General features: G+C 41.5%; 1 long non-coding RNA gene across 1 annotated transcript; it reads left to right on the top strand.

Moving 5' to 3' along the window:
* The first annotated feature begins 964 nt into the window (after window positions 1–964).
* On the top strand, window positions 965–25,506 carry LOC125630236 (uncharacterized). Its single transcript, XR_007354596.2, has 4 exons — window positions 965–1,061; window positions 8,359–8,562; window positions 22,641–22,738; window positions 23,020–25,506. It is a non-coding gene; the product is annotated as an uncharacterized LOC125630236 (long non-coding RNA).

Here is a 25,506-nt window from a genome sequence, read left to right as displayed (position 1 = left end):
CATGTAATGTAGCAATTTTTTTTATTTTTTTGTTTTTGTTTTTAAAAGTACATAGCACATACACATTCCAGTAACTCATGTCGGCAATGTGTATGTAATTCCTGGGTGGCCTGAAGGATTGGTAGTACCAATGTGACAATAGAAACAAGAGACCGAGCCTGGCCTCTGGTATCTCATTACTTGGTCTTAGCTGTATTGGCCAGGTAACTTAGGTGGACTTCAGGGTGAGAGAAAAGTGGATGACAGTCCTTGACTGCATGCGGGCTATTTGCTAGATGATTCGAAGTATTTATACACAACTCATACAATTCTTCATACAAAGGTTCTCTAAGTACATGCTAAACTGCCATTTAGTGCTGCTTTGTCACTTCTCATTCCCCCTCTCTCCATAAAATCTAGTTATGGACAGTGCATGCAGTGCTAGTCCCCAGTTGGTGCTGTACAAATAAACTGATAATTCACAGTTCTGTGACACTGACTTTAAGACTGCATAGCCATTTGGCGAAAAGAGAACTCATGGAGTGAATGGAAATTAGGTGAACAATAGAAAGGAAATTACACTTAACCTTTTGGCATTCAAATATGATTCTCCCGGTTCCTGATCCTAGTCAATTCCTTGTTATTGTAAACAGGGACCCATTTGATGATGATTGTTTCTAGTGGAGTTCTGCAGAGATTTGTGCTTGGCCCTATGCTATTTAACATTTTTATCAATAACCTGAGAAAAAACATAAAGCCATCACTGATCAAATTTGCAGATGACCACTGTGGGAATACCATGTCCAGTTCTGGTGCCCTGCGATGGGGTGTACAAACCCCACACTGGAGAGCAAGGGGTTAACAAACAGCTCAGGGCCCAGGAGGTTCTGCCCAGCCACATCTGCAAAGCCTGTACAAGCTGGAGGCAGGGCTTTACAAAGGGGAGTAGAGCAGCTCAGAAGGAGGCAGCTGACAGGAACAGAGGGCTGCTCTGAGCTCTGAAGGGAAAATACTACCCAGGAACTCATTGTCTACAAAGAAGAGGCAGGCAACTGAGACTGCAGGCCAAAGACTTGATTAGAGTGAGTTACATCGGGAAGCTAAAGGGGACTGGGTGTGGTCCATGGGAGGGCAGTGGCTTAGCACTCCAAGATGTCGAGTGTAGCTGCCCACTGTTGGACCCTGGACTGGAACCTGGTGGAGACTGCAGGCCCGAGAGAGCATTACCACACCAGGAGTCTTCACCTAGGTGACAGACCTGCTGGAAAAGACCTTGACTGTTCCAGAGCCTAGCCCCAACAAAGTCTCTATGCTAAAGGAGAGGATTGGTAAGCCTTGGGGCAGAGGCACTGAAGAACTAGACTGTGCTTTAAACAGGGAGGTGCTCTGCCAAAACCCAGCATAACCATTAGGTGGCACTGTTGATGATTGTTGTGCCTTCTATATGCACACAATTCAAAAAGACTTGATAAATTAGAGCAGGTTCAGAAAAGTGCATGAGAATGATTAAAGGGTAGAAAATGTGCCTTATAGTGACAGATTGAGCTCTTTCAGTCTATTTAGCTTAACAAAGAGGTGGTTAAGGGGTGACTTGATTAGTCTGTATGTACCTATGTGAGGAACAAATATTTGATAATGGGCTGTTCAGTCTAGCAGAGAAAGGTCTAACACACTTCAACTTCCAGCCATTTGATCTAAACAAATTCAAATAGAAATAAGGTGCACATTTTAAACAATGAGGGTAATTGACCACTGAAACAATTTACCAAGGGTCAAAGTGGATTCTCATCACTAGAAACTTTTAAATCAAGATTGGGTGTTTTTCTAAAAGATCTGCTCTAGGAATTATTTTGGGGGAGTTCTGGGGCCTGTGTTATACAGGAGGCCAGACTAGATGATCACAATGGTCCCTTCTGACCTTGGAATCTATTAATCTGATGGCACTCTTAGGTGAGTGGCAAGGCAGAAGTCTACCTGATTGCCTTGTAGAATAGTGTGTGAACAGCGTATAGAAACAGTGCAGTCTTTCTAAGCATGGATTTGCATCTGTGCAAAATTTTTCATTTGACAGCATGTTCCCACTATCACAAATGTCTGATCACCACTCATTTAACAATATTTTTATTGCTTCTGCATAAAGACTTATAAAGCACAATGCAAAGGAAAGAGTCCCTGTCCCAAATAGCTAATGGTGTGAGGACCAAATTGCAGCATTTAGCCACTGGCCCACAGACGGGGAAATGCAGAGCTATTCTACCCTCGAGGGAGCTCAAGGAAGCACAGTCTCTCCTCAAGACACCTGGTGTGCAAGGGTACTGTACATTCTGTAGTATCCTAAATGATGGTGCAGGTTATTCCCCTAGTGCACGTGGCTGGCTTCACAGGCTGATACCTTCATCTGCTCCTTTCTGCCCCCTCTGAGGCAGTGTACAGGAATGGAGGTTGTTTGTAACTCTGAACAAAACATTGTGGTTGTTCTTTCCAAAGTTTACAACTGAACATTGACTTAACGCAGCTTTGAAACTTTACTCTGCAGCAGAAAAATGCTGCTTTTAACTGTCTTCATTTAAATTAAACAAGCACAGAAACAGTTTCCTTACCCTGTCAAAATTTTTTTAAACTTTCCCTTTATTTTTTTAGTAGTTTCATTTAATACTATACTGTGCGGTATAGTTGTTTTGGGGTGGGGGCTGGCTCTGCTGCTGCGCTGCCTGATTGCATACTTCTGGTTCCAAATGAGGTGCGTGGTTGTGGTAACTCTGGTGTTCATAACTCAGAGGTTCTATAGTATACCCCAGGTATGTTCCCTGTGATCTAGTGTAGGGATTACCTAGGAATTACCACATAGGTTAACTTCTGTACCACCCATGGTCCAGCTAGCTCAATATCTTGTCTGACAGTGGCCAGTATGATGCTTCAGAGGAATGTGCAGAAACCCTCAGTGGACTTGTTCATAAGGAAACATCTTCCTAATCACCATCAGTTGATAGCTGGTTTATTCCTCAGGATGTTGAACTTAATTATATTGTTGTCACAGCTTTTAGGAGCTCGCTATAGCTGCTGGTTGCACCAACTCCTGTGTGTTTTAGGACTAAATTGAGACTAGCCTCTTCTCTGGAGAATGCAATTGGGAGAGGCCTTTGCATGTGGTGGGACATGCTCCTCAGATATGTTTCCTCCATGCTTCACTCTTGTGCAGCTATGGAAGAACCGGTCCCAATCTGGCCCTATGAAGAGAAGCAGCAGGTGACAATAAACACAGAGAGGAGCTGGGCAGGTGGGCTGAGGCAAGGCTGAAGACAATAAGATCATATGGCTGCTCAGAAGAGTAGTGCATTCCTCTTTGGGCTTGCAGGGCTTTTTGTTATATAACAAAGTATATGTAACGCTCATAGTGCTGTAGGGCTGACAGCAATTATTCTTTCCTAATGAAGTCTCTCTTTCACTAATTTGCTAGAAGTGATTTCCAGCAAAGATGCACATAGGCTAGCTAGGCTAGAGGATGTGCAAGGAGCACTTTCTCAGAAAGAAGTAGGCTGAGTTTTCCCTGAGATGGGAGTATGTTAGTGTAACCATGGTTAATCATTTCACATACTCTGTCTGCACATACATGTGAGTACAAAGAAATCTAATATTAAACCGCAGGACTGTTTCCTAGCACCTTCCCATTCTGCAGCTTCCTGGAACACTTCTCTAATATAGTACCGTATAAACAGGATTTGGGCCAAATCATCCACTCCTTACTAAGGCAAAACCATTATCACTGTAACACAAATATCAAACTTCCAGATAAAACCTCAGGAGAAATTCAATAGATGGGGGCTAGATAGTTCCCTGGGGGTCTGATACAACTTCCATTGAAATTATTATGAATCTTTCAGTCAGCTTCATTTGGACTGGGAGTGAGAATTAGCCCTGCACAGTTGTGCAGTGAGCCTTCCTCTTATCCCTAGGGGACCTGTGCAGACGCCAGGCCCAGCCACTGTTGTTGCACATAAAGACCAGGAAACTAGGTACCCCACTGCTTCTAGGGCGTCTTAAGAGCAGTGTAAGTGTGCTACTATCATCTTGTCCCCACCCCCTTCCACTTCCACACCAGCTAGGCCAACAGAGGAGGTGTATATGAGGAGAGGGGGTTATTTTACAGTCTTTTAGAGGTGAACCAGCAGCCACTGTTGTGTACTCTTTCCCAACGGTATTCTGTTTGTCTTGGACACAGTCCCTCAGAACTGCTGCTGGTGTACAATCCCTCCTCCACCTGAATGTGCATGGTAGCTTCAACTAACACTCTAGGCCTCTGTCCTCCGTGGGAGGTTTTCTTGAGGAAAAGTACAATAGGACTTGTTCCTTTTATAGTGTGGCACATATGACCTCAGTTGAAAGAGTAAAGTGGGTGGGGATTAGACCTTGCCAAGCTTGTGTTCTCTTTCTGTAGAAGTGATCTTTTCTGCTGTCTCTTTTTAAATATTTGTAGCAAAATCTAAAGTTCCCACCTATTTTGGGAAATAAAAGTGCTTCCAGGCCAGCACTCTGGTCCATGTCACAGCTGCTCGGTCTCTCAAAGCTCAAAAATCAAATTTCAGTTAGTTTTTATCTTGGATATATTTTTAATTTCACTTAAACTAGCTCTTAACAACATTTCACAGACTGAGAAAATATGTGCGATTAAATATGATGATTTGGAGTCATTTAATAATTTACTTCTATTTAGTCAGCAGTTGAATGTTTTCTTAGCTAATTTTATTAGGAAGCCTCAGGTCTTTATGTATGTAACAATAATGGGCTAATTCTTCCAAATTTTACTCTTATAAGGAGTCCCCATTGAATTTGGTGGGACTGATCACATGGCTAAGGTTTATAAGATTTCCGTTTTTGCTAAAGACAAATTACTGATGCCACTTTACTGAGCTACAGGATTAGGCCCTTTGTAATGTTTTAGTTGTGATTTTCATATAACTTGAGACCCTTGGCTGTGTTTGGCTTTGGGTTTTGTTATAATATTCAGCAAAACATCTAAACTAAAAAAAGTCATAAATACACCAGAACTATAAGCTTAGTAGAGGATAGAATGACCTAGAGGATTGGTAATGGTAGGATATTGAGCCTTTCATCTCTTGGGCATGGAGATGAACCTGGCCCACGCTAGTGCTGGCTGAATGCCTTACCAGGGACAATCAAAGTCTGTGACAATTTTGGCAAGTTTCTCCTTTAAAAACAAATTAAGGAATTTCTGCAATTGTTTTACTTAAAAACCTGGGATGTCAGTGAAGGGGGTTTGTTCATATCCTCAAAAGATTCTCTAACCAGTGGATGTGCTGGATCTCAAGTTCAAAAATCTTAGCTGTCTAAATACGGTTATGCTGATGATGATGGTGTCTGATGAAGAAATATAAAATAAAGTTTTAATTAGTGTGTCCAGATAAAGCTCTATCCTGCTACCACTGAAATCAAGGGCAAAATTCTGATTGATATCCAAGAGAAGCAGGTACAGACCTATAATAACAATACACTATAGATCACAGAATCATAGAATTGGAAGGGACCTCGAGAGGTCATCTGGTCCAGTCCCCTGCACTCAAGGCAGAACTAAGTATTATCTAGACCATCTCTGACAGGTGTTTGTCCAACCTGCTCTTAAAAATCCCCAATGATGGAGATTTCACAACCTCTCTAGGCAATTTATTCCAGTGCTTAACCACTCTGACAGTTAGGAAGTTTTTCCTAATGTCCAACCTAAACCGCCCTTGCTGCAATTTAAGCCCATTGCTTCTTGTCCTATTCTCAGAGGTTAAGAACAACAATTTTTCTTCCTCCTCCTTGTAACAACCTTTCAAGTACATAAAAATAGTTATCGTGTCCTCTCTCAGTCTTCTCTTTTCCAGACTAAAAAATCCCAATTTTTCAATCTTCCCTCATAGGTCATGTTTTCTAGACCTTTAATCATTTTTGTTGCTCTTCTCTGGACTTTCTCCAATTTGTTCACATCTTTCCTGAACTGGACACAATAGTCCAGTTGAGGCCTAATCAGCACGGAGTAGAGAGGAAGAATTACTTCTCGTGTCTTGTTTACAATACTCCTGCTAATACATCCCAGAATGACGTTTGCTTTTTTTGCAACAGTGTTACACTGTTGACTCATATTTAGCTTGTGATCCACTACTCCTTCCTAGGCAGTACTCCTTCCTAGGCAGTCATTTCCCATTTTGTATGTGTGCAACTGACTGTTCCTTCTTAAGTGGAGTACTTTGCATTTGTCCTTATTGAATTTCATCCTATTTACTTCACACTATTTCTCCGATTTGACCAGATCATTTTTAATTTTAATCCTATCCTCTAAAGCACTTGCAACCCCTCCCAGCTTGGTATCAACCACAAACTTTTTAAGTGTACTCTCTATACCATTATGTAAATCATTGATGAAGATATTGAATAGAACCAGAACCGATCCCTGCAGGACCCCACTCGTTATGCCATTCCAGCATGACTGTGAACCACTCATAACTACTTTCTGGGAACGATTTTCCAACCAGTTATGCACCCACCTTATAGTAGCTCCATCTAGGTCAGGGGTCTCAAACACACGGCCCGCGGGGTTATTTCCTGCGGCCCCGCCAAGCCCCCTGTGCCCCACCCCCCACCCTCCCAGAGTTGTTTTCTGTGGCCCACCAAGCTGCCCGCCCTCCCAGAGTTATTTCCTGCAGGCCGCCAAGCTCCCCGCCCCCCCCCGCTTCCGCTCCCCCTCCCCCCCAGTGCGCCGCATCCCCGCTCCTCTGCCTACCTCCAGGCGCTTTCCAGGAGGGAGGGGGCAGGAGCGGGGAGCTGCGTGCTCAGGGGAGGAGGCGGGGCAGAGGCGGGGATTTGGGGAAGGGGTTGGAATAGGGGCAGGGAGGGGGCGGAGTTGGGGTGGGGACTTTGTGGAAGGGGTTGGATTGGGGGCTGGGAAGGGGTGGGAAGAAGTGGGGCAGGGATGAGGCCTCATGGAAGGGGTGGAGTGGGGGGGGCAGGGGCAGAGGGGGTGGAGGGTATCAATTATTCGGCCTTGGGCAATAGAGCAGTGCAGGGAGCATGCAATATAAAACAATACTTACTCCCCCTTGAGAAGGAAGCTGGAACACAAGATGCAGCTGAAGCGGTGGCGGGGGGGACGCCCCAGGGGGATTGGATACTTTAAAGTATCATAGCTAAACAACTTTGTTTTGTGTGTGTGTGCGTGCATGTGCATGTGTGAAAAAGTTTCCAGACAGCTAATGCATTGGCTGAAAAAGAAAATGCAGTTTTGGGTTGAACAAAAGTATTAAAGAATTAGACGCTAATTTGCCAAATACTATTGCCCGAGCAGTTTTTGACCTAGATTCACAAGAGGACTTAGGTATCATGCTACCACCAATGATTTTGTGATCACCCCAGTTCTAACACTCATTTGGGATGTAGGGGGCTAGCGTTCAAGTCCCCACTCTGCCTGATTTGAACTTGGGTCTCCCCGGTGCTACGTGAGTGCCCTAACCCCTGTGCTGTAGTGTATTGTGGGCTGGATGGGTCAGTCTCTTTTGTTGAAGTTGTTCCACTTTTCATTGAAATACTTGAAAAATCACTGGAGCAGTGACTGGAACCTGGGGGTCAGCAAGAGAGATGAAGAGAGCCTTGTCCTAGAACATCCAATAGCCTGGAGGTTAGGCCACTCATGGGAGACCCATGTTCAAGACTCTGCTCTAGTGTAGGGATTAAAATGTGAGTCTCCCATGTCACAGGCAAGTACCCTAGGCTATGGGGTAAACGGGCTTCTTGCCCCCATCTCCTTGCTTTTGTGAATATAGTCCAAAATTTCACTTTCTTTTATTAATGAATAAATAAAAGCCTAAAATGTTCTGTTTGGGGTCCAACATGTTTTGTTCAACCCAAAACAAATGTTTTCCAGCTTCTTGATTCACTGAAAAACTTCAGTTTCATGTTCACCAAAACCCAATAGATAGTTTTATATCTTTGGAACTGCCAGCGATCTGACAAATCAGTTATTTGACCAGCACCTGTCATGACTGCCCTGATGCTTCGCTCCAGGGAGCAGTGCAGGGAGCATGCAGTATAAAACAATACTTACTCCCCCTTGAGAAGGAGGCTAGAACACTAGATGCAGCTGTGGGCAGGTCTCCGCAGGGCTGGGACACAGAAAACAAAATACTGAGGCTTGGTCTCCACTTAGGGTTGCCAGTTTTGATTGGATGTATTCCTGGAGGTTTCATCACATAATATAATCTTTAATTAAAGATTAATCTTTAAGATGGCAACCCTATCTATGCTATTCTGATGTAAAATCTTTATACTACAAACCTTGTAACCAATATTCCTGGTGTCTCTTCCTCTTTCTGTCTCTACTTTGTACAGACACTGTGTCTGGCAGGCTCTGTGCAGCTGTCCCCGTTGAGGTTTGGCAAAACACTTTGGGAGTTAGTATTTTGTTTTTCGCCACTCACAGCAGCATCTTGCCCACCTCCCATCACCCAGAGAAACGAAGTGAGAGGCTCTACAGTTTGTTGCAGAGCACCAAGAGACTCAACTTAGCCAAAACAAATGGTTCCTCCAGTTTCTGTAAGTAATATGCTGCCTGGGTTCTGACTATAACACCAAAACATGCTGATAAGGACCGACCGGGCCGATGCTAATACAGCAGCTGTTCCACAGTCGCTTTTTGCGGCTCCCGCCTTTCTAGTTGTACTTGTTTTTAACACTTTCTGTAAGTGTCAGGGGTTGGAGCCTGCTTTATATCAGAGCTGTCAATTAATCGCAGTTAATGCACCCGATTGATGCAAAACAAATTAACTAGATTAAAAAATAGTTGTGATTAATCCGTTTTAATCACACTGTTAAACAATAACAGAATACCAGTTTAAATTGATTATAGATATTTTTGGATGTTTTTCGACATTTTCAAATAGACTGATTTGTGTACAACACAGAACAAAGTGTACAGTGCTTGTTTTGTTTTTATGACAAATATTTGCACCGTAAAAAAATAAACGAAAGAAATAGTGTTTTTCAATTCACCTCATACAAGATCGCTCAGTGCTCCTTCTTGTTCAGCCAATCATGAAAACAAACAAGTTTGTTTACATTTATGGGAGATAATGCTGCCCACTTCTTATTTACAATAAGTAAAAGTGAGAACCTGAAAGTGAGAACAGGCATTCGTATGGCACTGTTGTAGCCAGTGTTGCAAGGTATTTACATGCCAGATACGCTAAACATTCAAATGCTCCTTCATGCTTCAACTTGTAGACTCTAAAGGTTTACATTGTTTGTTTTTGAGTGCAGTTACGTAAAAATATTTATAATAATTCTACATTTGTAAGTTGCACTTTCATGATAAAGAGATTGCACTACAGTACTTGTATGAGGTGAATTGAAAAATGCTATTTCTTTTGTTTATCTTTTTTACAGTGCAAATATTTGCTTCAAAAGAACACTGGGAGGATTGCGGGTTACATTGCAGCTTGGGCACCTGTGGAATACTGGAGATGTGGGCAACAGGAATGAGAATTGCACGCTTAGAGCACTGATTTTTTTTTCTCTTTCTCCTTCTTACCTTGGTTGCTGATGGCTTCAGCAGCCCAAGATGGGAATACAGGTCAGGCTGTAATGGGCAGGTCTGTTTACAAATGCTTGTACTTGCCTTCAGTTCTTTCTACTGAGGACCACTACACTAGTCCTCAGTAATCTAAGGATTCATATGATGTCTGAGGGTGAAAGACAAAATTGTCATGTGCAGGGTAGGCATGGACTAATAACATAACAAGTATTTATTCCTTATCATGAAATGTTTTGACATTAGAAAAATTATTTAATTTAAATTAAGATGGTTAAAAGTAGCCTTTTTCTTCAGCATAGTAAAGTTTCAAAGCTGTATTAAGTCAATGTTCAGTTGTGATTGTTCTTTCAAAAGTTTACAATGTATATTCAGAGTTAGAGTTACAAACAACCTCCATTCCAGAGGTGTTCGTAACTTTGAGGTTCTACTGTATGTAGCTCACGAAAGCTCATGCTCAAATAAATTGGTTAGTCTCTAAGGTGCCACAAGTACTCCTTTTCTTTTTGCGAATACTGACTAACACGGCTGTTCCTCTGAAACCTATCACCACTAGGTGGCATGAACCTGATACAGTATGGAATGTTTCATGTGTCAATGTTTCAACACTTAATGCACGGCTGAACAGCTGATATCCAGTAAGTCAAAAAAGATCACTCACAAAGTCATCAAGCTAGACCCATTTAGGGATCCCACTCTATTTTGGAAAAAAAAAATCCTTACTAGACAAATAGAAAAAGAGTAATTTGTTCTGAACTAAAGTACGACTTCCTCCCTCCAAAAAAAAAAAAAAACACTGCTACAATCAAGCTTCTATTCTATTCCTCTGTAGCTAAACCATTAAAACAAGTAAATTTTTCTGTCTCCTGTTCCAATGATGTGGACATCTGGGGCTGCGCCATAAAAATTAGGATTGTTGGCCCCTCTGGCTCTATTATATCCCCTCTGGTCATGTCAGTACGCCTCATTTGGTAAAACTTTGCCTTTAGGCCACAAGGGTTGTAAATTTAAGTCTCTCACCAGAACTTGGAATCCAAGCCTGCACTGATACTACACTGCAGTTCTGGGAAGTGCTAATCTCACAGAGGTAGTGCCCTTTGAATGTGATGTTAAACTGGAAGGTAACTGTCCAGATAGATGTTCAAGATCCGAAGGCACTTTTCAAAAAGAGCAAGGATAGTTTTACACCCTGGTTAATATTTCCTTTCCTCAGGGAAGTGTCTGAAGCTTTGTGCAATTTATGGCTAACTGTGTAAGGCAGTCTCTGCATGAACAGTATCTAACTTGTCACTTTAGAAATTAGTTTCGATTATGGGGTTGGACACTTCATAGCTTCTGTTGGCCAAGCTTATTGCACTCTTTTTAAGACACATTAAAAGGGACCTACCTGGCTATTGTAGAGCATTTTTTTAAGTTATAGAAATATATTCTAGTTCATTAATACAATTTCAATTTAAGGTTTTGTAACAAATTATTATTATTTATACGGCTGTGTGGGTGTGGAAGGCACTTTAAAGATACAGAAAATGACAGGTCCATGTTCTAAGAAACCTACAAGTTAAATGAGATTTAACAGGACAAGCGAACAATAAAGAAATGGCTAGGTTGAAAGGACTGCAATAGTGAACTGCCAGACTTAATGATATGGCTATATCTTGTTTCCTCTTCAGATTTTTTTAATGCATCAAATTGTGTGGAATAAGGTTTCTGGACAGCATGCACAATGAAAGCCAGGGTGGAGATTAGCAACACAAAGCTGACTGTAAAAAGTGACAGGTTTCAGAGGAACAGCCGTGTTAGTCTGTATTCGCAAAAAGAAAAGGAGTACTTGTGGCACCTTAGAGACTAACCAATTTATTTGAGCATGAGCTTTCGTGAGCTACAGCTCACTTCATCAGATGCATACCGTGGAAACTGCAGCAGACTTTATATATACACAGAGAATATGAAACAATACCTCCTCCTACCCCACTGTCCTGCTGGTAATAGCTTATCTAAAGTGATGTTCATGATCACTTTAGATAAGCTATTACCAGCAGGACAGTGGGGTAGGAGGAGGTATTGTTTCATATTCTCTGTGTATATATAAAGTCTGCTGCAGTTTCCACGGTATGCATCTGATGAAGTGAGCTCACGAAAGCTCATGCTCAAATAAATTGGTTAGTCTCTAAGGTGCCACAAGTACTCCTTTTTCTTTTTGTAAAAAGTGAGTCATGTGGAGGGATTTTAAAGAGGAGTCTGAGGTTGCAGGATACATAAGATCAGAAAGGAACTTTTGTAATACTTGGAACACAACTACCAGAATTGATGCATGCTTTATTGCCTTTGTAAATTACTCTTATGCAAGATCCTGAGTCATTTGTGTCAAATGTGAATTTGGTTTGGTTTCCTGGAAGTGATGCTATGTTCTAGATGTTGTAGTGATGAGGGCTATGTAAGTTAGATTTGGTCAGAAAATGGAAGGGTGGGACGGAGGTTTCTCAGTGAAACCTGAGTTTTTGCCAAAGAACCAAAAACCTTCCTGTTTTTTGGCCCAGAAGTGACATTTTTGGGTGGGTATTGGTTCTTGGTTTTGATTCATTGATTTTTATTTTTATTTATTTATCTATTTATTTATTTTTGGTCACAGAAAGCTGATAATGTCCATGAGAATTTTCATTTAAACAAAACCCAGTTTTCCATCAAAAAAAGATTTAATGGAAACTTTTGAAAACCCCTGATATAAGTACTTGGATAGACAGAAAGTAAACATCTTATTCAACTGCAGTTTTGATTTTGATGACTGTTAATTAGTACTGATTTATTGTGCGTATCACTTCTGAGCACATGATATGCCCACACAAGCTATGCCCGGACCTTGATGATTGTAGAAAATTCTGCTTAGTGAATTTTGCAACAGCTAGACATTGTGAAAGGACTTTACCACTAGATCGGCAGGGTCTCCCCTAATCTGTGGTTAGATATGCTGGGTTTGTAATACGTCTAGAATCAAGATCCCGTTAACCCACAGGAAGCAGCATTTCCAGATGAGCTAAGAGAATTGTGCCTTGCAGAAGTTAATAATAGTAGGGGGTGGATCTTGTGCCACACCTTCATGAAGCAACATATTTTAAGCTAATGTTGAAAAATCATCCCAGCCATTTTTTAACTGGTAACTACAAATACTTATGTTGGAAATCTGGCTTACAGTTAATCAGCCAGCCAATCGGGAAAGAGAAACATACCATGTGACATGACCTTTTTGCCAAATCAAATCAGCTTGAATTTAAAACATCCAATACTCCGTACCTTTTTAATGGAGGTTGGAGTTCATGTTCCTGCATACGCCTCTCCTAGAGCCCCAGGAGAAACTCTGGCTGAGGGATTCCTAGTACTGCAGCTAGGGCCTTAAAACCACAATCCTCGCCCTTCTCGAAAAATCAGCTTATGCCTGTCCCAGTTCCACTCCCTTTTATACACCCCTCACCCCCACCAAAACCTCAGCTGTTCAGAAAATCAGCAGCACAGTGAGTGTATCCCGTATTTCTTTGTGCAGGCTTCCTGATCTATTAGACAAAATGGCTGATCTATTATTGATGGGGTTTTTGTTTTGACACATGTTTACAATTAACTTTAATCAAATCTTTGTGTAAAAACTGCCCTGTTTAGTGGATACTATTGTATTTCAGGTTTTGTTTCTTCTAAAAATACATGCAGATAGGCAATTGGAAAGCTGTTGTTTTTATTGGTATTATTTTCCTTAATGAAAATATTTTCTAATGTCAAAACATTTCATGATAAGGATCTCCGAGGTGCTACATGACACAGCTGTACTTATCGTTTCCATTAACTGCTAAGATGCTGGAGCAGTATTCAAATGCTCATTTGTTTTGTACTGAGAAGCATCTCCAAACACTGGGTGGGGTTATTGTGAACCAGGCATTTTTAAATAGACCAGCCAGCCCACCCAGGAACATAAGGGAATGTTACAAGGTCAAGTCCAATTAAAGCTCTCCTCCCTACCCAAGTATCTTTAATTTCTTAAGACAACTTGTGTGCATCATATCATTTATGTAAGTCTGTTTTGTGCTGACCTCCAATTAATTCCCTTCCCACATATTATTCTCTCCCTCACCCACCACAGTTACTAATGCATATGTAAAGATCAGACTGGCCCTAGCTTACGACAGCTACTTTTTCATCTGCTGCTGTTCTGCAGAGCAATGTTGTTCTAATGATTTAAAACCTTGAAACAACAATGACAGAAAGAAAGAACTTCCCGAATTAGTTACTTAGCAGACCAACATGCTGCTACCTTATTAGATAAGTTTAGGGGCCTGGAAAAACATTACTTTGAAGACTTTCTTTAATGGTGGAAATCGAACAAAATTCAAGTCTTAAAAATTAAATATGGACCTGAGTCAAAACTCCTGATCCAAACTGGAACCAGAATCAAATTCTACAGGCTAAATTGTTCTCTCAGTTACATGGGTGTGTGACTCTGGAGTAGCTCCATTGACCTCAGCAGAGTTTGTCCAGATTTGCTATGATGTTGCCATCAGGTCAGAATCTGAATCAAAATTTGGGTGTTTTGGATTTGGCCCATTGTTGAGAGACGCGCACATTGTGAACTCAGACCCAACCCACGATTGACATTCAGAGCTGGAATCTGGGGGTTGGTTCAGGCCCTTCTTTATTCATAATTTTTAAAAAGTTACAGCTACAAGGTACAATCTGGACACAGCTGGCAAAGGCCATTGTGTCAAACTAATTGGAAGGAAAATGTATTTGTTCTTCTAACCTTAACAAATGAGATTATATTCTTTGTCCTCTTTCAAAAGGCTTTTTAAAAACTGTGCCTCTCACTTAGACCAGTGTGAATACAGAGTAATTCTGTGGAACATGATAGTGTAGATTTTCTCCCCTGCTCTGTGTCATTCTAGTGGCACAAAGGAGGAGTCAACTGGCCTCTTCTCCCCTGATTGTAATTTCCATGGTGTGTGGAATTACCTAGTGGAAGGAGAGCCCAGGGAATCATAGAATCATAGAATATTAGGGTTGGAAGGGACCCCTGAAGGTCATCTAGTCCAACCCCCCGCTCGAAGCAGGACCAATTCCCAGTTAAATCATCCCAGCCAGGGAGCTGACTTCTACTCATACACGCATAACCCAGTATAGAGGGTGAGAAGGGACTGGGAAGGATGTGACCAAAGTGCACTGTGCTCCAGTCCTCAGCTGGTGGATGATCCTTTGGGACAGATACCATCTGATGGAATGTAGAGCAGCCTTCAGTCTGCAATTGGCTTTTTGATGCGCCCCCGCCCCCACACACACACAACTCACCATGCCGGAAAATCTGGCCCAATGGAACCTGTGTGAATGCAGGCTCATCACACACACGTGTGAATGCAGGCTCGCACACAAAATCAGGTCCTCTTTAGTTTTGTTATAGCATTTTTTATTTTTATTATGGCATATGACTAAATTTGGAATCTACCTTTCATAGGTTTATAGTTAGAACTAAGGTAAAACTCTCCTTCTTAGAATGCTGCCCCAAGTAATAATCTATACACAAATGACTTTTTACATTTTTTTAATGTATTTCTACCTGCTATTAAGAGCAGAATTGGCCTTTAAAGTTTGTAGTACAATAAAGATCCAGAATACAGCAACTCCCTGTAGCAATACTGAAATGTTTTGGGTGATTACTGTAGTATTGTGGTTTTGGTTTTTTAGGAGGTTGTTTAAATAAGGGATTTTAAAAATATTTTTAAAGGAAATATATTTCTTCCATTCATACTGCCATGCTCTCACCATAACACCAAGGTTTAATCTTTGTGGGCCGCGGCTTGTCTGCATACGCACATATGTTTGTAGCACCAAGATCTTTCACTTGTGACCGTGCTGTGAAACAAAGAAAGTGGATTTTTAACAAGAAGCAGAAACCAAACATGTACACACCTTTTGCCCATCTGTCCAGCTGAAAATTGAAATGTCTTTTTTTTTTTTTTGGTAATTGTGGCTAATGTTGACGGAACCCTGACTTATACTAAATAAAATTGTTTTATCAGGTCTGTTAGTAATTCAACTGAGATTTAAACATTTTAAAGGGAGAAGCAGAAGTGTATAGGAGTTTGTATTCTATGTATATCTCTACATATTTAAAATTGGGATAATTGGTGAATTTTGATCCTTTTGTTCTAATTATTTGTTTCTGAAGTTTGAATTACATACACAATCTTCCAGTACATTTTAATCTTTCGGTGGTTGGGTAGTTTATCATGGGCAAAACACTTAAAACCAAACAACTAATTCCTTATTAAAGACCTTACTCACAGATATTTTACTATGAAAGTAGTCCCGAGTGATTTCAATTGCACCATAACAATCTAGGCTCAAGTTTTAACTCTGTGCTTATTGGGACAACTTGCAATGTGGTAAATGGGAATCTGCCTGAATAAAGACTAAGGATTTCATAACTTGGATAATATTTTGTTACAGGATAACTGCAAGCTAAAAAGAATTCCTTGAACGTGCAAATATTTTGAGAACTCTTTAAGTACGATGAATGCATTGGGAAATATTTTATTTCCATTCTCTGGTGAACAGCTTCCCACTGTATTTCAGTTTGAAAGATCTGGAGGCAAACTAGGAGGCAAGGGAATATAGCAATCATGCCAAATAACAGATCAGTAGATTTATTACATACAGCTGCATCTGTGGTTTTATTTATATTTTCAGAATAAAAGGAATACACTCTAAATGGAAGGAATATACTGGACTGTCACCATTGTCTCATCAAGGTTCACTGCAATGAGCATGTAATTACAATTTCTTCTATAAAATCTCCAAGGACAGGTCTGAACTGTGGCGCAAAATTGCTTATTGTAGCATGTTTTGAACAGAAGCGCTACATGGAAATTTAACTCCTATTAATTATATTTTATCACAGGCAGTGTGTCTATTTACTATGTGCAGGAGCTGCATGCGGTCTAGAGAATCTGGAATTATGCCTGATTTGACTAATTTAGACCTTTGCAGCTGACTTTGTATTGATCACACTTTCAGGGCAACCATCACCACAGACTGTGAGCTACTTTAGGCAGCATATTTTGCTGTTCCATGAAAAGAATGGTGGTTTAGCCTTCTATTCCTGTATATTGCAAATAAAACATCGATGTCCTGCTTCTCCACTGCCTTGTACCTTGGATTGTCACTTACACCTGTGGCCGTGGCTGCAAAACACTACCTCATCAGAATAATAATGTTATCTACCCTCTCCACACTTGCTTTGCACAGGAAAGGGCATGACACTGCTCCCAGTGAAGGCAATAGCAAAACACCTCTAAACTAGAGTAGTGCGGAATCAAACCCTGAATGACTAGGCAAGGCAGTGGAGAAACAGGCCCATAAGACTTCTGTACTATCCAGTTTCATACTATGAGCCCTGTCCTGGAGAGTAAACATTACACCAAAGCACTTCACCCACGTGAAAACGTTTGAGTCCTACACTGAGCATGGATAGGTTTGTGCTTGTGGCAATTTGTGGGTAAGTTGTCCACTTCACTACCCCATCACTGTCCTACGTGGTTATTTTATTTGTATTACCCGGAGGCTCCAGCCTCAGCACTAAGCCCTGCATAAATATAACACATGTCCCCTGCCCAGAAGAACTTAGCGTCTCGGGTTCCCCATCAGAAATGTGTCATCTGCTGTGTGGATTATCCTCGGCTTTCCCCTTCTGCCGCAGAAAGGCAGTGTTGCCATAGTGATAGGCCCTGCCGCTGCCACCTAAGCAGCCTCCAGAACTGGCCCTATGCAAAAGCAAAATAAAACAAGATAATACTTCATCATAAAACTCCTTGTGAACTTGTTATAAGCTCTTTGAGGCTCCGTCCACATGATAGTTTGTAACCACCACTTGGAACCATTTTCAAACCGTTACAGAATGTTGCGATTGTGCAAGGCTGTATATGCACTCTCTACTGCTGTAAATAAGAACAGTACTGTATATAGCATCACTTTTGGATTATCAAGGTGGCTTTTTAAAAAACAAAAAAAACCTGTCCACAGTGCACGGGGGGAAATGATGCAATCATGCTAGCAACTGTCATAGGAGTCATGGGGGAGCTAATGCAGCAAGTTTTGCCGGACTTGACAACCATTTTCCAACATGATTGTTCCTAGCATGGTTTGTTGAAATATTGCTCAGACCTAAGGTGAATAACCGTTTGGGGTGCCTCTTGCAAGCTAGAATCACAAGCATATCAGATCACCTTGTCTCATAAATTATTTGTTATTCATCTACTTATGTTCTCATAATGTTCTGTTTTGTCCAAGTTCCAGGCCCCTGCCTGGCTCAATTAATTGCTAGTTTGGCAAGGAGTTTGAGAAATGTTATACCCTTACTGCGATAAACAGTGTCCTATATAAAATATACAAGTGCTTTTTATTGAACACCAGAACATAAGGAAGAAATAGTGATGCCAGCAGAGAACGGAAACACGTTTCTGACAGACAGACCACTTTGGCCCCAGGCAGATGCAAAGGAATACTGTAATATCAGCACCAGCACAACTTTGTCATCATGACATGGCACTTTTGCTTTCCACAAACATTCCAGCGTGCACGCTTAAAACTTAGTCTCTTCAAATGGTTGAGGATGTAAAACTCCATCCCTCAAGTTTCTTGGGGAAACCAAACACAACAGAAGCATGAACATAGAGGAAATTCATGTTTAAATTAGAGTGAATTCTTGTGGAAAACATTTTTGCTGCATTCACCCAGCTGTAATTATCTGATGACTGCTCAATGAGTTTTGGGAAATAAATTGATGCCCAGAGGGAGAAAACACTGCAACTTCACAACACAGCACAGGATGTACTGTATTATATTCAGGTTCTTAGACCAGAGAATCTGAGCACCTGCATCATTTAGTAAGCAGAAACAAGTCTGAATAGTCTGCCCAGCTCATCATCTCTAAGATGTATAATGTGTACTCAAACCTTTATCCTGACTCCCAGAACTTCTGACACTCTTCCTTTACTACAGATAGGATACAAGGTACTTGAATAAGAAATTTAACCTTGGTGACATGTAGAGTTTATTAAAGACTGGCGGTAATACCATTAGAATCAGATGATGTATGACTGGACTGAATCAACTGATGAAGGACAAAGACAGTCTTCACATTTAATTGATTGGTTATCTTTTCTGTTGCTGTGTGGAGTTTTACTAACTAGACATATAAAAGGTTTCTTAAAGTGCCTTTGGCAGAATGAAGCAAATATGAAGCGTATTGCAACATTAGGCTCATGCAATGGGCCAGATCGCGTTTGCCATGTTTAGACAAGTAAACCCATTGAAGACAATGGGATTTGCATGAGTAAAAGGAACAGGATTTAACCTGACGTCTGAAAGATACTTTGGATGGGTTTCATACACCTGCTGCTACATTTTATTTATTTTATTTTCATAAATGATCTGGAGGATGGTGTGGATTGCACTCTCAGCAAATTTGCGGATGATACTAAACTGGGAGGAGTGGTAGATACGCTGGAGGGGAGGGATAGGATACAGAAGGACCTAGACAAATTGGAGGATTGGGCCAAAAGAAATCTGATGAGGTTCAATAAGGATAAGTGCAGGGTCCTGCACTTAGGATGGAAGAATCCAATGCACCGCTACAGACTAGGGACCGAATGGCTAGGCAGCAGTTCTGCGGAAAAGGACCTAGGGGTGACAGTGGGCGAGAAGCTGGATATGAGTCAGCAGTGTGCCCTTGTTGCCAAGAAGGCCAATGGCATTTTGGGATGTATAAGTAGGGGCATAGCGAGCAGATCGAGGGACGTGATCGTTCCCCTCTATTCGACATTGGTGAGGCCTCATCTGGAGTACTGTGTCCAGTTTTGGACCCCACACTACAAGAAGGATGTGGATAAATTGGAGAGGGTCCAGCGAAGGGCAACAAAAATGATTAGGGGTCTAGAACACATGACTTATGAGGAGAGGCTGAGGGAGCTGGGATTGTTTAGCCTGCAGAAGAGAAGAATGAGGGGGGATTTGATAGCTGCTTTCAACTACCTGAAAGGGGGTTCCAAAGAGGATGGCTCTAGACTGTTCTCAATGGTAGCAGATGACAGAACGAGGAGTAATGGTCTCAAGTTGCAGTGGGGGAGGTTTAGATTGGATATTAGGAAAAACTTTTTCACTAAGAGGGTGGTGAAACACTGGAATGCGTTACCTAGGGAGGTGGTAGAATCTCCTTCCTTAGAGGTTTTTAAGGTCAGGCTTGACAAAGCCCTGGCTGGGATGATTTAACTGGGAATTGGTCCTGCTTCGAGCAGGGGGTTGGACTAGATGACCTTCAGGGGTCCCTTCCAACCCTGATATTCTATGATTCTATGATTTGTTGTAGTTTAATATAAAAATGCTTCCTAAGGCCATTTAAAGTATGCCTAGTATATTATTTTCAGGTGTTGAAAGGAGGATTGATGTCTGAGAGGAGCCTATAGCAGGGTGAGGCAGGTGAGGAGTATGCATACTGAAATCTCTAGCTGACTCTACCACATATTACATAAAAATTCCAGTTTTTACCGGGTGTCCTCATTACATCCCCTTAGGCTCACAGAGAAAACATGTTTGTCAAACATTAAATAAAAACAAATATTGCTTTTCAAAAGTGAGCTTGAGCTATCAACCCTTCACATACTGGCCTCTGTTGAAGTCAGTTAGGTGAATTTAGCACTTGCTACAGGTGGTGGATAAACAGCACTGGAGACTAATGTTCTCTCACCATGTAAAGTGTGCTAGGCATCGCCGCTGTGCAAGCTTTCGCAGGTGGTCCTGACCAAAAATCCCACTTCTCTCTCTTTTATTTTTTTAAATAAAGAAAATGGGCCGGATTCTCTATTCTCTTGTATCGGTTTATACCAGTGTAACTCCACTGGCTTTGATGCAGTCATACCAGCATAAAAGTGGTGTTGAAAAATCAGGCCCTTGCTTCTTTGTCTTCATTTGCAGTTCTATTTTGATGTGCTCAAAGTAAATCTTCAAGCTCAAGTAAATTGAAGTGTACAGTTATTTGCCAAGAAAATAAGAACCAAGAAAATGCATAAAAATACAAAGGGTTGCATCTTCCATAGGAAACTGTAGAGATGTTCGGTGAAATAATTTCTCTATTGTTCAATGGCCAGAGCACTCTTTCCAAAGACCATGCCTCTGATAGCACATCCACATTCATTATAGAAATATAGCAAGCCGCATTGTTCTCTGTACAAAACATTTCCTCTTGCCCTCTTGTAGGGATTTTTCAATTACTGTAATACTTTCATAAGAGAAGGGGAGGTGGACGCTTTCAGGGGATATTTCAATGATGTTTCACTCACACCTCCTCCATCCATGCAGCGGAACAAACCCCCCTTTAGCCATGTGTGTGCTCTACTTTTCATCACACTTCTTTGCTCTTCTTCCCTACCACTTGAGTATGAAGCACCCTCAGCATGTCAGCAGGCATTTTCTTTTCAAACCCCTACCCTACACTTTTCCTCTTATCATAAGCGTCTAAGTACCATTCAAAAACAAGAAAAGAAGCTACAAGATCGTCCTGACTGATTATGCTCTACTCCAGCTGCCCTTGACATCTTTGCTGTTGCCAAACAATGAGATGGTAAATATTGCTGGGGGTGTGGGGTGAGGTCATGGGCATAACACAGCACTTGTACCTATTTCAGAATCATTCAATCGCACGTTGCCATTCGAAGAATATAACTGATTTACTCCATGGAGAATTGGCTTAAATTTCAATGGAAATTTTTTCAAAATGTTGACAAAAAATGGCAGATTTTGGTGACATTTTTTAGCAATGCCCCTGTTTGCTTTTTAGTCTGTTTTTGACTAGCTCAAACAAGAGGTATTCCTATGATGGTCTAGTAAAGCAGTTCAGTTTCCTGAACACCCGGGGAACCACTAATATTTCATTTGTACCAGTTAAATATTTTGTTAGTTAGAGCACATACAAAGAAGTTGCACAGCTACAGACTAGGGACCGAATGGCTAGGCAGCAGTTCTGCGGAAAAGGACCTAGGGGTGACCGTGGACAAGAAGCTGGATATGAGTCAGCAGTGTGCCCTTGTTGCCAAGAAGGCCAATGGCATTTTGGGATGTATAAGTAGGGGCATAGCCAGCAGATCGAGGGAAGTGATCGTCCCCCTCTATTCGACATTGGTGAGGCCTCATCTGGAGTACTGTGTCCAGTTTTGGGCCCCACACTACAAGAAGGATGTGGATAAATTGGAGAGAGTCCAGCGAAGGGCAACAAAAATGATTAGGGGTCTGGAACACATGATTTATGAGGAGAGGCTGAGGGAACTGGGATTGTTTAGTCTGCAGAAGAGAAGAATGAGGGGGGATTTGATAGCTGCTTTCAACTACCTGAGAGGTGGTTCCAAAGAGGATGGTTCTAGACTATTCTCAGTGGTAGAAGAGGACAGGACAAGGAGTAATGGTCTCAAGTTGCAGTGGGGGAGGTTTAGGTTGGATATTAGGAAAAACTTTTTCACTAGGAGGGTGGTGAAACACTGGAATGCGTTACCTAGGGAGGTGGTAGAATCTCCTTCCTTAGAAGTTTTTAAGGTCAGGCTTGACAAAGCCCTGGCTGGGATGAGTTAATTGGGGATTGGTCCTGCTTTGAGCAGGGGGTTGGACTAGATGACCTCCTGAGGTCCCTTCCAACCCTGATATTCTATGATTCTATGATTCTAAGTTGGCAAGCTAGTTGCCAGTGCAGATCATGGCATGCCCGAGAGAACTGCAGTTATGATACACCAGTGACTTTCTAAACACAGAGACACATCACTTAAGGATAAAGTAAGAAGAGGATCCTAGAAACATTATGAGGAAAAAAAAATGATCATATATGTGCTACTGCATACTAAAAGGATACGTATGGTATGCTGTACAGGATCTTGGCAAGTGTTACTTTATTTTCCATAGAGAGAACTGAGCCAAATACAAGTAAATGGTGCACCATTTTCTTACAGCAGTTGAACATTATAGTAGTCTTTAACAATAGGTATTTCAGGATAAATTCTGCTCTTGGTTGCAGTCGGACTACTCCATCTGAGTCAATGGGACTGCCCTGTGCCTACAAGAAAAGATGTGTGCAGTGTTGCTGTGTCAGACCTAGGATATTAGCACGACAAGGTGGGTGAGGCAATATCTTGTATCAGACCAACTTCCATTGGTGAGAGAGATAAGCTTTCGAGCGACATACCCAGAACTCTTCTTCAGGTCTGGGAGACTTACTCAGAATGTCACAGCTAAATGCAAGGTGGAACAGATTGTTTAGCTACTTATGTTTTGCAATCTGTTCCACCTTGCCAAGATCCTCACACATCTTGTCTCTCTCTAATATAAAAGATGTCTAGTGTTATACCAGGGTCCTGGGTGACTGGACTAATGACTTCTGTTTCCTTTTCTCTCAGGAGCTGCTGTGTGGGCAAGTCACCTGACCAGTCAGTGCATCAGTTTCCCTCATTTGCTTACACAAGTCGAGAACATGAAGTCCTTACACGCACGCAAAGCTCTTATTGGCACTTGCTTCCCGTGAACATTTATTATAACCTTCCCCCACCCACCCACAAGTCGTCTACTTGCCTGAAGCAGCTTCCTTCCTTTTTTCTTTTGGTTTGAGATGCTGGACTAGAGAAAGGGGTCACATGTGACTAGCTTAGCCTATTGAATTTAGATAATCTATCAGATTCAGCAGGTATTTGCAGACTGATATAAACAACAGCCTTTCCCACAGAACGCTCCCGCTGCACCTCACTTATAAAGTACGTCTTTTTATTACAAATATGAGACTATATAGAGATCTACAGGATGAATGTTTAAAATATGGTTCTAGTTTTGTTAGTCACTGTTTGGAACTGTTATTCCTACATCAGCATTAAGGAAAGCAAGTTGTTTGCTACTTACGATTATTGGTTTTTCATTTAATTAAAGGCTTAGCCTTATGCTCCAGTATCCACAGAGCCAGTTAATGCTTAATTGATATTGTGATATTCATTTCTTCATTGCCTTGTGTAGCTGCAAGGGGAGGGGTAGGAACTCTAGATCTGGGGCTGGGGTGGGGTGGGTTAAATAGTACTATGAATCCACAAAAAGATTTCTCAGTCATCCACGTCTGGTTGCCGAAAGGGGATTAGAGAGGACTAGAAATGCTGGTACCTTGGATCCTGAAAACACACCTGTGCATTGTTTGTGAGCAAGGCTGGATTAAGGTAACTGGTGCCCTACACAAACCAGGAAATGGATTTCCATCTCCCATGGCCCTGCTCTGCTGCCCTCCCCTACACTGTGACACCCACCCCCACTCAGAGCGGCAATAGTAGGGAACCTTCTATCCTTCCAGACAGGCAGAGGCAATAAGCCCCCCACACCCCACCCCACTATCAACAGTAGTAGGTGCCCTCTTTCCTCACCAGAGGGTCTGGGGGCATCAGCTGGAGCCTAGTACTCACATCCTTGTTGTGGGGTATGTGCTTGGATGCGTGGGCATGGCCCATTGCACTCTTCTCCTCTTCCCACACACAATCTTCATTTGAAATGGGGCAGGGTTAACACTGTACTGAGGTGACGAGGCCATTTCACACCTCTCAGAGCTATTGTTTCCGATTGTCTGCAGACACTACTGCACTGGTTACACGAGTCACATTTTCAAGCTTCTCTTTCCCAATAACGAGTGCTAGAAATATACTTTTTTTTTTTTAAATGAGGGATGAGATTCTGATGTAATCACATGACTCCAAAAGTTGGGGCCCAAGGCATGGATCTCTAGTGCTTATGTGTTAATCTGGCCTTGTGTGAGAATTATCACTGTTTTGAGAGAGAAAAATAATGCTATACTGAGACCAGTACTGGCAGGACATAGCATACTGAAACTCTCTGCATCAGTAACTATATTTTCTTGGCATAGTGAAAGACAGGGAATAGAGGAAACTTATAATGTAAAGATAATTTGTGTTCTTATTCAACAGTCTCTACAGGATGGCTATTATTGATATAAGATTTCATATCTGCTGAACAATAACCACCAGCTGCGATAAAACTCATCATTGTCACCCCTGCTATAACTACAATTCAGATGCTATTTTCACCCTGTATGAATCAATACTATGTCAATATACACTGTGTTTTAAATAGGTCTTGGGGACATTGTTCAGAGCTCTCTAAGTGAATTCAGTGGAATCTGAACAGCCTGGCCTGGGGAAATGGGGCTAAAGAAAAGATACAAATGTAAAAATCCAAATGTTAGAGCAAGATGTCCAAACCTATATGAAAGAATTAAGCACTATCCTTAAAACATACATGCCTAGTGCATGCTAACCTCAGTTTATCCATCATTCTGATGCTTTGTCTTTTAAAATGTGATGCCAAACTCCAAATCAGCTCTGTCAAATTTCAGTCTGTTTTTCAAAATTGCTCTTAGCCGTGGCTCGGCATGACATGTGTGTGATATTGCTCCCAATCAAAGATAAAATCATTACATTTTTTTTAATCAAGAAAAGTAAATGAATGTGTTTGTGAAATTGCAGGCAGGGATAATATCTGGCTCCTTGTTCTATACTTACCAAATGTGTTTCCTGTTGCCTTCTAAGTAGCGTTTACCAAAATACTGTGAATGGTTAATGTGCAGATGAAATGTCAATAAAGATCAAAAGGAGGAGTGAAGACAATGATTTATTTCAATATGTAAAGGCTAGTGCTTCTATATGGAAAACTACTGCAGCCAACAGCCCCAAACTCTGATTATTGCTATCTGCCTACATTCAAAAGGCGGGGTTTGCATGAAGGCGGGAGGCTTTGCTTCTATCATGTTTTTGTTAAAGAGCTTAGTTCTGCCTATGCCCAATGTTTAATGCAGCCAGTTTGGAGAAATTACTCGTCAATTAAAATTCTATAAAAATAAA

Source organism: Caretta caretta, chromosome 1 (genome assembly GCF_965140235.1).
Source record: "Caretta caretta isolate rCarCar2 chromosome 1, rCarCar1.hap1, whole genome shotgun sequence".
NCBI classification, from domain to species: Eukaryota; Metazoa; Chordata; order Testudines; family Cheloniidae; genus Caretta; species Caretta caretta.
This window is presented reverse-complemented; position numbering and strand designations above follow the sequence as displayed.